Raw genomic sequence first — 13318 nt, 5'->3', positions numbered from 1 at the left:
TGGGTATTTCGAGTGGCAGTCATTAAGCACAAATAAGATGCTGTGTGTGTGTGTTTTGGGGGGTAAAACACTACAGGACACACAGCTAATTTGAAGGAAATTAGGCAAACATTTAATGAAGTAATTAGGAAATTTTTGGTTCAGCTGCCCTTTTGCTTTTCCTTAGTTTTCCCATTGAAATGCCGCAAATTTGACACACTTCCTGTGCAAGAAAACTTACCATAAACGTTGATATGTATATCCCCCGAAAAAATATATAGATCCAAGACCCCCTTACATATTCATAGATTTCCCCGGGTGAAGAAACCGCACGAAACATCAAAGCGGATTTCACTTTTACACATCAATGTGTTCTTTTTCTGGCCAAGGAAAATTGCGTTTACTCACCTGAAAAGAAATAGAGTGGGGAAAAAAATACGTTAGACGGGTCGCAAAAAGTTTTCTTATTTTACACATATACTTATACTTAAATATATATATATATATATATAACGTGTTCTATTTTCTTTTTATTCCTGCAGACAAGACCTTTGCCCATTTACAATTTAAAAGGGGGGAAAGTTGGAGGCATCTTTGACATGAGTAAAGTGCAAAATTCTGTTGCATACTTTTTCGGGCCTCGAGTGTTGGGAATTTGCTGCAAATTGTTTTGGGTTAAAAGTAAGTGAATTCCACTAGTTAAACATAATCCTTGAGGATAGGAAAGAGATTTTCTTTGCAATTGAAGCACTTAAGGGAGATTTGTGGAATATGATTCTTATTTTAAGCGCTTAGGCTAGAGTAAATCAAGTACCTCAAAGGATTTAGAACAACATATTTTCGGAAAAGGATTTAAATTAAAAATTACAAGTTACAAGTTTTAAGATAGGTTCTTTCATAATAGCTATTAATATATTTATATTTTAGGTTGATCAATTTTTGTTTAAACTCATTTTCATGTTAGCTTTTGTCTAGGTTTTAATGTCTTGCAGAATGGTGACCCAAACCGAAAGTTTAAGAATACATAATATTATCAAATATAATCCGATTTTGGAATGTCCAACTTCTTATGTTTGCGATTACATTTTTTTAAATTCTGCTTTACAATTTTGACTCTTTAATATTAGAGTTTTCCAAATTTTGATTTATTAAAAATGGGTTTTGGTGACCCAAAGCATTAGTTTTTACCATACATACCATGTATGATACCGCTACAATTAGTAAGTGAAACATCCAACCTAATGACCATAAGCTTAAAAAATAAACCGACAACAATTGAAAACTATTGAAGCCAAATCAAAACCGATTCTGTTTTTCTTGGCATTTGCCATTGTGCTGGCAATTGTGTTGCCTGGAATTGGCCATTTTATTGGAACTTTTGTTGGCCGCATCCACACGGGGCACAAAACTACCTGGGGAAAAGTATGAAAGGGGGGTGAAATCGCTACGGAAGTGGACTAAAGTTAGATTGATGATGTCTCAATAAACCCCATTAGGGGATTGCCATCGAGACCATCGACGACGACGACGACGACGACGACGACTGCAATATAATATCGCAAATGAATGGGGGCCCGCCCTTCGGTTTGGTTCGGTTATTGCTGGGCAGTTATATGCTTGGTTTATGGGTGGTATTTTGATGATTGTGCACCTGCTGTTGGCACAATTCAATGCTCTAATTGGTAGCAAAGTGGAATAAACTATTGACCATGGCTAAACTTTTCTCTCACTGCCCTCGGTTCTCAGTTCTCAGTTCTCGATTCTCGGCTCTCGGCTCTCGGCTTCTTTTGATGTTCGCAGGATGCGATGGTCTTCAAGAAAATGAATCACGAGCCAACTAACTGTAAAAATTCATTATGTTCCTGAGCAGCAGGAAAAGAAAAAAACACAAGAAAGCTAAGGAAAATGCTTGGCGACAAAAAGTTTGTGTGACTGGAATTGAAATTCCTCTCTTCTGGCCAACAGACAAAACGGTTGGAAAATTCAGATACAGATACAAGATACAAGATGCAAGATACAAAGGTATTTTCATCATCATCATCTTCTTGTTGTCGACGTTCTCAGTCAAGTGTTAAAATCGATTAAATAAAAGTTTATTGCTAAATTTTGCTAACTGGCTAAGCTCAAAGTTTGCTCTTGGTTTTTTTTTTTTGCAGGTTAGTTTCATATTTCAGTGGCTTAATTTGCCCGCAGCGGAAAATTCGAAGGGGGGAAAAAGGGCGGCGAAAACTTAAAAAACAATTAGAAACTTTTCCCTCTCAGGCCGCAATACTACACTATACTATATATATAGATTGCCAACTATCTGAGCTGGGGGTATCAATCCACTGGCTCATAATTCCCTTTCCACACCCCCTGAAAGCCACCACATAATTGGCCCTGCGATAACTTGAAAGTTGAAAACAAATTGAAATGCTCAAAGATTCAGTCACGATTTGAGAAAGCAAATTTGTGTGGGCTCTTGCAGAGGAAGGGTTATTTTTGAGGCCAACGGGAAAATATTAATTGGCCTTAACCATTTTTCGAGAAAAAATATTAAATGAGTTATAAACGGAAAACAAATATTTAACAAATTTATAGGTAGATAATTATCCTTTTGATATAATCAATAATATAATATTGTTTGATTATAAGAATTTGCATATTTATTGCTGTTATCTGTGAAACCAGAAATCAGTAAGGTATTGAAATCACATAAAAGGGTGCCTAAAAGTAGGCAATCATTTTAAAGGTCAACAAGCTTATTTTAGTGCCTACTTTTATACACCTTAATATGTTATTACTGTTTTACATCCTCTACATTTACCTAGTTATGATTAGGGGAACTACCTCTAAAATTAAATTCCATTCTTAATATTTAGCTAAGCCACACCTTCCATTTTATTAATTTCCTTGCCCCTTAATTATCAAAACTTTCTGGCCACGTGCTCCACCACTTCCAACTTTGACCCAAAGAAAAAAAGGGGAATGAGAGGGCAGGAAGACCAAATTTCAAATTAATATTACACAAGATTATTTTAACAACAAATTTTTGTTTCTGGTCTGTTCCTTTTACATTTGAATATTTTTTTCTGTTTGTCGGAAGCTTGAAGCGCACTTGAAATTAATGAAAAGCATTTTCGATTGTAATTATGTATTCGTGACTGGAGGGGCCCAAGAGGTATTTTCCTTTCTCTCGATTTTCAACCCCCCTCCATCGTTTGGCACTTATATATTCCCTGAGTTTCCCTGTTGCTTCAGATTTTGGCTCAGCTCATTAGGCATAATTCGAGCTCTCCCTCTCGCTTGCTCTGCTCTATCCCTGTCACTCTTTCTCTCCGTTCCCCAAGCTCTAGTCCCGTCTCTTTCTTATTTTCCTCAATATAATACGGATGAGTTTATAGGGGGTTTCTGGGGGTCCGCATTTAATTGACTGTAAATTTGCTGCTCTTCAAAAGCTTCAACTACTCATTAAAATAAAACACAAAGAATACAACAAGCTTTAGATGAAAGGGGAAAGAACGAGGAATAGAAGGCATGGATAAAGTCTGATAGATTAATATTGAAACTGAATTCCTGGAATTTATATTAAATAACAAGTTCCTTAAGTTGTTCAACTTTACATTTATATTGCCATTTATTATCAATATTTTGTTAATTTATTCAAAATAGATGGGTATATTAACATTTAATATTAAAATCAATGAATACATTAAGATACAAAGAAGAAAACATTTTTTATAATATTTTTGTTTCATTTTTTTTAATCAATTACATATTTCTGAGTGAAACCATTTGTTTTCTGTGCACCTGGAAACAGATTACGCATACGCCCCGTATAGCCTTGGTGCTCAGGTTGTTTTGTTAATTGCATGAGAAATTGGGGATGTTAGAAATACAAATTTTTCGGCTTTTTTTTAGGGGGGGGGGGGGGGGTCTGGGTTGGCTTTAAAACTGCACCCACATGAGCTGGGACCCATTATCTACACTTTTACGGTCCAAATCCATTTCCAGCACATTCACACAAACATAGAATTCCTAAGGGGTGAGGATTTCGGTTGCCTTGGCTTTAGTTTTCCTCTCGTTTTCTTTTTCTAGGCGGTTTGGGTGAAAGAGAAATGGCAGGCAGCTGTAATAACATAATGGCCAACGAAATGTCTGGGCCTTAAAAGCAAAGGTAAGCTTAGCCTTCTATCTTTGTCTTTCTGCATGTGCGTGTGAGCACACCGCCTCACTTTCTCTCTGCTCTATCTGTACACTCAGAAAAATATTACATTTTATATTAGGATTTGTTTTAGAAAGAGATTTTGGTAGGTATAAGATCAATAGCTATTTTATCAGCAAAGAAGTCAAGAATAGGAAAGGCATTTATAATATAACACTGAATACTTCTTTCAATATTAAATACTTAAAAAAAATAGTTTCAACTAATAATAATTGTTCAACTTAAAAATTAAATTATTTCTAATTTGTATATCTTTTTCCCAAGTGCTTGCATATGTGTGTGATTTTAACAAAAGTAAAAGCTAGAAAAAAATGCAAAAAAAAATCTACCAAAAGAACAAAACAAAGATGTGGAAAGGAGAAGAACTAGCAGCAAAACGCAACAAACAAAGGCAAGAAAGAGATGGAAAGACAGGAGCAAAAGAGATGGCTAGCATTTTAGATGGCAAACAAAAGTTACTTGGCAGTAGCATAAATAAATAGAGATAATTAGACCATAACGACAGCAAACAAAAGACCCAAACAAATGCTAAAGAGAATTGTGGAAGGGGTTCTTCCCCTTTTTTTTTTTTGTTCCACAGAAAGAGACGGAAACAGGCGGCTAGAAAGAGATGCAGCTAATGGGACCTTCATTTGCGTCCTGCCTTTACATTTTTTTTTTTGCGGTTTTAATTGTATGGCTGCACATTTTTGCGACCACAGGAGCAGCAGAGCATCCGAAAAAGTTGACCACACAAAAATGTTGGCAAAAATAAAAGGTAGCCAACACTAAGTTGACCATAATCTAGTTTTCATGAAGCACAGCCGGGAGCCAAATTAGGTGAAGGATATGACAGAGACCAACAAAATGTTTGTGGCCAACGTCAGTGAGAGCAGCAGTGTCCCAAAATATGTAAATAAATTGGGCAACGGGCAGAAATAAAAGTCACTGTTTTTAGTTAGGTGAGTTTTTCACAGGCGAAAATCGCAACAAAAAAGTGGGGAAAAAAGGGGATGGAAAATTTGGGAAAATGGAAAAATCACAGAAGGAATATTTAATGCCTTGGTAGAAGGAATTAGTGAACAGAATTTTTATGTTGCGGGCAAAACAATATTTTATTATATTCAAACGAAAGTTCTTAGTTACATAATTTGTTGTTGGGATCATTTTAAAAATGTAGGATCATTTTTAATACATATAGTTATTTTAAATATTTATGATCATTTTAGAAACAATATTATAAATTTATTTCTTGCAATGCTAACATTTTACAAGTTTGAGCAATTTTGTGACACACAAATTTTTTTATTATTTTTTTTAAATGCTTTTCCAGTGATTACAACTTCCAAATTTTTCAAAAAAGTTCAATTATAGTTTGAATACAACATTTTGCCAGGTAAAGAATCTGAGAAATCGGATATTAGAGAAATGATTTCATTTGTAGTAACTAACTAACTTTCTAACCCACTTTACTTAATTATTTTGCTAATTATCCAAAGTAAACATAGTTTCAAATTTGAACTCATTCATTACCTGCTGGTCAAAACTTTGTATTCTGTGGCCCCAAATTGCAACTGAAGCTAGCAAAAAAGGATGAAAGTTAGCAACGAAAAGGTTTAAAAAAAAACCATACAACCTGATCTCTTACTATTTTCTATTTAACATCATACCATCTCTTTTTTTCACCCCCTAACCACCCATAGTTTTGGAAAGCATTTCCCTTAACATTAAAATGCAAATCTCAGTTGCCAAAATTAGTGAATGGATGGAATTGGCGAAGGACACGAAATGCGGTTGGTATTTCGAAGCCTTCAACTGAAACTGAATCTCTCTTCAGGTACCTATATATACATATATCCTTCTATCTTTTTCGCCCAGTCACATACCCGTCTCTTTCATTTGCACTATCCCTCTCTCTGTTGCTTAGTTAGTGTCTCAGTGTCGATTTGAATTGGAATGTGGCATTGCAATGAAAATCTGTTTATTTGCAGCGACACGTGACCGCCGCCTGCCACTCAATCAAGTTGAACTTTGAAGCGATTTCGGTGCTGTGATATACTCTAGTTGTTGTTCGTAAATGCAGAGAGAAAAATATCTATTCACATAAATTTTGATTTAAATTATTATTTATTTCTTTCGGAAGCTCGAAGATATATCAACCTTTTTAATATAAATAAGTATTTTACCTAGATGTCACAAAAATAAGTAGAGTTTTAAAATCACTTTCAAATGTAATTTGAAGTGTGTAAAAGTAGGCAATAATTTTATTTTCAGCTCAGAAGAACAAAAAATGTATTCAGATAGAACCTATAATATTTATAAATTTTTGTTCATTCCATATACGATTTTTTTCGCAGTGAACCCTTGTGTTTCGCATTGCCATCAATCAATGGGTTGAAGTTTTTGGGCTCTGGCTTTTCGCATTCGGTTTTGGCCAAGTTCAATCAGCCTGGGCACCCTTCAATCAATTACCTAATCTCATTACTACTTAATAGAGCATGACTAATACCATGGCATGTATTGAGTTTCGCAATTGCAAGATTTCTACGGCATTCGAGGGTCTTCAACGGCAAACTGACTCTAAATGAGTTGACAGTGCAACCTTGAACCCATTTGCCAAGCAAATAGGATGTTCATTTATGTAAACAGATTAAGTGTATCTGTATAACTCCAAGTAAGCCATTGGGTTCATGCATTTTGGCATTTAAAAACACTTCAAAATATTTAATTAGAAAGATAAACATACTGCTTTCCTTGCAACTCTCTGTAGATTACCCAATCATTGTATTCATATATTGAAATTAAATCCGCTCAAAGCTGCTTTAATCAAACATGAATGTAGTTTTTCAGTCAGTTCATTCATCTATTCATCACTAATTAGCCACGTTCAATCAGAAATGTATACAGTTTGCAAATCCAAATGCAAAATGCAAATAATCGAACTCAATTGACTTTGGCTCTGGCGTGTTTTCTTTTTTTTTTTCTACCTGGCTACATAATTTTTGTGCCGGTTCCTGTTGTTGTTTTGTTTCTGTATTATTGCCCACAACTTCATTAACGTCGGCTGCAATTTTGTAGTTAATTAATTGATTACGCTCAACGCTCGAATGCACGGAACATTGAAATCAGTTATAGAATTTGCTACGATTGCCAATTACAGCAAGGCAATTGCAACAAAAACTACACAAGAGCCCAGGAAAGTACACTTGAATTAAGGGAAAGCGGGGGGAAAAGTGAGTGAGAGGTGGTGGAAAATGGTCAAAGTAATTTTTGGATTACTTTTCTTTTTTTTCACGTTCATATACATATACTACATATATATTAAGCATCAGCGAACAATAGTTAAAGAATTAATTAGAACGGTAACAAATTGAGGTTTCTTTAATGGTTTGAGGTTTCTTTAAGTATATATTTGGTATATATTCGGTATAAGTTCGGTATAAATTTGGTATATGTTTTGGTATATATTTTACATATATTTAAGACCATGGGATTATATAGGATTAACCATTTTGCATTTATTCAACCTGCTTTTTCAACCTGCTACCTCAACTAGCCATTGATTCTCTCATTTTTTCCAATATTTTATGACTCTATAATCCCACTGTTGACCATAACTTAATAAATGTGGCCCACGAGGATAGCCAAGGCAACGTGACTGGAAAAATAAAGAAAAAAGCAAGGACTCGGGACATCGAGCCAGACAATTTACAGACCAGTTAACTTATTAGAGACCCAGGCACTTGACTCCAAGACGCCCACGCTGATAGACAATATGATGGTCCAAGTGCAGGAGGGATTTTCCCGCCCGTTTTCCCGGCTTTTCCACCCCTGCGGTTATAACTGTTAACTGTTAAGCGGCTGTGCAGAAAAGTTTTCCCTTGTAGTTTTAGTAATTTTTATATATAGAGAACCCCCGCCCATCTTCCCCATTTCTTCTCCACCTCACCCATATTTTGATTTCAAGTTTTTTATCTACGAAATCCCAAACTCTTGCAGACAAGTTAAGTTGCAATTGGTCAGACTTTGGCGACAATTGTCAGACATCGAGAGTCAGCAGAAATATACAGCAATCTGCCACTTGAATTTGAAGTTGTCTTGCTTCAATTGTTCTTGTCCTCAATTTTATATAGATATCTACTTATTCTTGTTGTAAACTTTGCTACATTTTCTTGAGAGTTTGTATGTCTTGAAATGTTTGGTATCATGCTGAAAACGTTGTATTTGTCTGTTTGAGCTTTAAGTAAAAATATTAAATAAATATACATAGAATTTTTAAGAGACAAAATATAGTGTTGCTATTAAACAAATACCTTTTTTTTATTTAGGCTTATTTTAAAATACCTAGAGATTATGGACCTTTCTTAACTTCTTAATTTCTAACTTGTTAAAACAGTTTTTAATAAAATTGTCTTTTTGATGATGGCTTATAATTTGTTCAAACTAAAAACAAAAGTGGCTAAAGTTGTTGGTTTTTTTTAGGGCCCATCTGTTTCAAGCAAACAAATCGCTAAAAATAAAATGAAAACGCGACCAAACAAAAACCAGAACGTGCGACGCATTTTGTTCTTCTCGTTTCATTGTTATTTATATTTGAGCGTATATAAATTATATGGCGAGAGGCATAAAAGAGCAGCGGCGTTGTGGGAAAAAGAGGGGTCTTGTTTTAGTGAGCTGGTTGTTGGTTGTTAACCATCCCCCATCCACACGAGTGGAGGCGACACAAAGACTGAAACCAGAATGACAACGTCTTATAATACAAGTTGCCTCCCTTAAAACCCCCCAAAAAACCCCCAAAAGTAACCCCATCCACCTACCAACAACCTCAAGCTCAACCATATTTCATGTGGCATGGTTAAGAATTTTTGTGCCTCGCGGTGCTGTAAACTACATTCAACAAAGAGAGAGAAAGATAATGCACTGGAAATACTATTTGTACTCGTTTTAATTTCTTAATAAAAAAAACTTTAAAAAAAATTCGACATTATTACAAAAGAATCCAAAGAATTTGCTGCTTTTAAAAACGCTGTCGTACCGGCTAAAGCTCGCCATATTTGGGAGTGTGTTTTTACAAAAAACCATAAGATACTTTTGAAATTTCATTTGAAAATTAAATTATCTAAGAAAATCTTAGGTTTTTACTTTAGTACTTATTTAAAAAATTGAAAGATTTAATTTGTACATTGCCTTGCCTAAAAATTAGAAGATATAATTTTTTGTACATAGCTGAGGGAAAATAAAGGAAGACATAGTTTCCTACAATTAATTTTTAAATGTTTCACTATGGAGCAAAGTTTCCGTTTTTAATGCTCTTTCGGAATTTTTCATGTATTTTTTCAAGTGTAAGACAGCCTTCTGTTCTCGTTCAGCTTGTCATTGTAGTTGATGTTAGTTGTTGCTGGGGCAAAGACAATTGTCACACAGCACGAAATGTCGTGGCTGGAACAATCAGCATCAAAACCCGCAGCCAAGAAAAAAAGGATGAAACAAAGCAGCATCATCAGTTGAATCGAAAGAAGAAGAAAAGGACTACGAAGGATCCCGAGAGCAGCACAAATAAAACAAAATGGCTACCTCGAGGTCGAAGATGAATGGGCTGGCATCAGCAGAATACCTGTACCCCTTTATATGTCCTTTATCCTTGTTTGTTTTTCAAAAGTTGAGTGAAATGACCGAAGGAGAGTGCCTGAATTTTAAAACCAAACTACAAAATTACAACGTCTTAAAAACTCAAGTTTAACATCCCTGAAGTTTTCAAAATTTCCCAAAGCATAGCCTTTTTTAAAAGTTATTTTCAAAACCGAAAATAATTTTGCATATTCCACATGCAATCCAATTTATTCAATCATTTAAAAACCTTTTTGATGAACAACAGATTTTCGTAATTGAATTTCGCACTTTGTAGTCGTCATTTCCTTTTTTCGCCATTTACGATTTATTAATTAAACAATCTTTTTCCCTGGTTTAATAAAGCATTTGGATGTTCATTCCATGGAATGGGAAGTTGATTATCAACTCTTATGGGAAATTTAATTGAATTTATTGCTGACATTTGTTTGCAATTTCTGTATTGTTGAGATGGTTTCAATAATTCAAATTTTCTTACGCCTGACTTCAAATGCAATTAAGCGAGCGATTATCAGAGGCAAATAAAATTATTTCGGTTATTGCTGTCGTTGTCAAACAGTCATGAATACATATTCCTATACATATATATTTTTTGGGGTTTTATGGAAATGTTTTTTATTGCTATTAAATCAGCTTAATGCCTTTCCTGTATTTGCAAGCGCTTCAATTAAATGTTAACACATGAAAAGATGTGTTATGCGAACGTGTTTGTCCATTTATATTGTTTTGACCCTTTTGGTAAGCCGGAAAACGCTGAATTATCAACGCTTAATAGATTTTCAAGCACGTCCAATGAAAATTTGTTTGCCTCCGTAGTGTTTGTGTGTGCGTTGTTGTGATCCCAAATGGCCCGAAAGCCAAGTGAACCGTATAAACAATTTATAGCGTCCAGCAGCAACAACTTCCACACAGCATCAGCATCAACACACACATACTATACTATCCTCTTGCAACAAATACACGACATTGGGCGATGCTCGTAAAAATGCAAAATGAGGCAGCAACAGTAACAACAGCAAAACTAGCAGTAGCAACAGCCACAGTAACAACAGCAACATTTGCAGTAGCAACAGCAGTCACTGCAACACTACACAGAAAAAAAAGGATATAATGGTTCCGGATTTTCAATAGCAATTTAGCCAAAATCAAGGCGTACACCAAAAAGACCGACTGTTTTAGAAAGCTTGCTACATATGCTAACGACCCCTATCACTCCCAGAAAAATTTATTTTTTGACCAAATTTGGAATTTTTTGTAGGGGGGTACATTGGATTTTTTTGTAATTCAGATTTTGGTCAAAAATACAAATTTTTTAGTGGTTTTTCACTCGTAGTTTAGCCAAATCAAGGCGTACAGCTAAAAGTCCAACAGTTTTGGGCAGCTTACTTCAATTGCTAGCGATCCCTATCACTTTAAAGAAAATCTATTTTTTGAACAGTTTTCGAAATTTTTGTACATCAAGTTTTTTTTGCGAAAATTGAAGAAAATCAAACTTTTCAAGGTTTGAATGCCAATAGATTAGAAATTAAACGACGAGCTCGACGAGGTATGACACTTCTCGTTCTGACTTTTATTTGTATTATGGCAGCCAAAAAACTGAATTTTTAGGCGACAAAAATCAGTTGTATTTTTTAAAACCTTTTTTTAATACACATTCAAATTAAACAAATAAGTTGACAAGGCTAACACTTTTTTTGGACTATGTCCGAACTGGCATACATGTCGTATGAGTAATTTTTCAAAACTTTAACGTCTGAAATCTTCAAATACAGTTTATGAGTTTTCGAATTTAAATCTAACATGTTCAAAGGTGAAAATAGTTGTTATACTTTTCTGAATGATATAACTGCTAATATTAAAATGATATCAGGATAACATTTTTTGAACTGTATAGCAGTAACAACAGCAACATCACTCACAGTAGCAGAACGAAGGGAAAAAGGGATAAAAAGGGCTAAAAAGAGGTGGCAATAAAGGCCAAAAGAGTGGAGAAATAAGAGGAAAAAGCCAAGAATGGGGGAGGCTTCATCATAAACCACTTATTTGCGCTCCAAATGCAACAACAATTTGATAAATGTATATGCAAAGTTTTCTTACTTTTTTGTTTGTTGCCCAACGCATTTTCCCCTTACCACTCTTTCCATTTTCCACACACATTTCCCTACAATGTTGCAAACCCCATCTCTAGCTTTTTTAGCCATTGTTGCTGCTGTGGCCAAAAATGCGATTAAAGTTTCAACAGCAGCATGAAACATCTATGAAAAATTGCCAGCATAATTGGCCAGAAATCGAGTACCCATTGAGGGGAAATCGAAGCAATTGAGGAATTAACTTTTTGCTCTCCCACAAAAAAAATAAAGAGCCAAAATGGAGACTTGGAAAAACCAAAAAAGGAAAACATAGTCCACAAAACAGGCACAAAAACCTCGACAGAACATTACCGCAGTGACCCAAATTTTGGGTTGTAGACCAATGGGGCTGGCTGCAATACTTGCAACAGTTGCCGCAGTGTTGCACTTTTTTATGCCAAAACAGCAGCAGCAGCAACATAAAACTGACAACAACAGAAGCGACTGGACTTGTTGTTTGGCCCCCAAACAGACAAACATACACACAGCACACACAAATTAAAAACAAACCAAGAATTTTATTTATGCCTTGTCAGCGGCAGCAATAAAAACAGAAACAGCAGTAGAAACAGCAGCACAAGTGCGGCATTGCCACCAACTAGGCAAAGTCAAAACAATATAAATAGTTGCAGTGCACAAAATTATTCAACAAACAATTTATTGGCCAAAAAACAAAAACGAAAAAAAAAATGGAAAACAAGCGTAAAACTTTAAGAGCCGAGTTGAAAAGTTTTGCCGCAAAGTCTGCCAGTGGGCAAAAATTTCCCACTCCCCCCCAGAACGGAAAATCCCTTAGATAACCGCAGGCTGGGAAAACTGAATCATGCTTCATGTTTCAATTAAAATTCAGTTTGCGTCCTGCCTGCGAGTCATTCATTTAGATCACTTCTGCTTGCCTAAACTTTGTCTCCTTCTCGGTCCTTTAAATTATGTCCTTATCACATGTTTCCAGGACTTTTTTTAGTTTCCCCAAAAATCCGCTGGCGGAGCTTTTCCTATAAAAAGCTTTGTTATGGTAAGTTGAATCCTTTATGGCAAAAGTTTCTCTCAACTTTCAGGACAAGGTTAAAAGAAAAGATTTTACTAGTATTTTTAAAATCAAACGAGGCTTTTAATTTCAAAAAATCTATTCTCAGCATTATAGCCTTAATATATTTAAATTATCACACAGGACACTAATTGTTTGTTGATTATGTCCTTACAAGTGGCGCCATCAAGCGCATTTTAAAGGTAAGCTTTTTGCTATAAACGGAAAACTTTGATTATTTTTGACAACTACATTGTATAAAGTAAATAACATGTAATTTTACATGAAATGTAAGTTTTCACCGAATTTAAACTTGACTTTAGAATTTAATTAAACTAAAAAATATATATGTATAAATTATTTCTAAAATAT

The 13318-nt window shown here is 35.0% G+C and overlaps 1 protein-coding gene across 6 annotated transcripts in view; it reads right to left on the bottom strand.

The window, feature by feature from the left end:
* rg (A kinase anchor protein rugose) overlaps window positions 1-13318 on the bottom strand; it is a 193888-nt gene that overhangs the window by 103616 nt on the left and 76954 nt on the right. The gene's annotated exons all lie outside the window — the stretch shown is intronic.

Source organism: Drosophila suzukii, chromosome X, assembly GCF_043229965.1.
Source record: "Drosophila suzukii chromosome X, CBGP_Dsuzu_IsoJpt1.0, whole genome shotgun sequence".
NCBI lineage: Eukaryota > Metazoa > Arthropoda > Insecta > Diptera > Drosophilidae > Drosophila > Drosophila suzukii.
The sequence above is the reverse complement of the archived record's forward strand: the minus strand, read 5'-3'. Positions and strand labels throughout refer to the sequence as shown.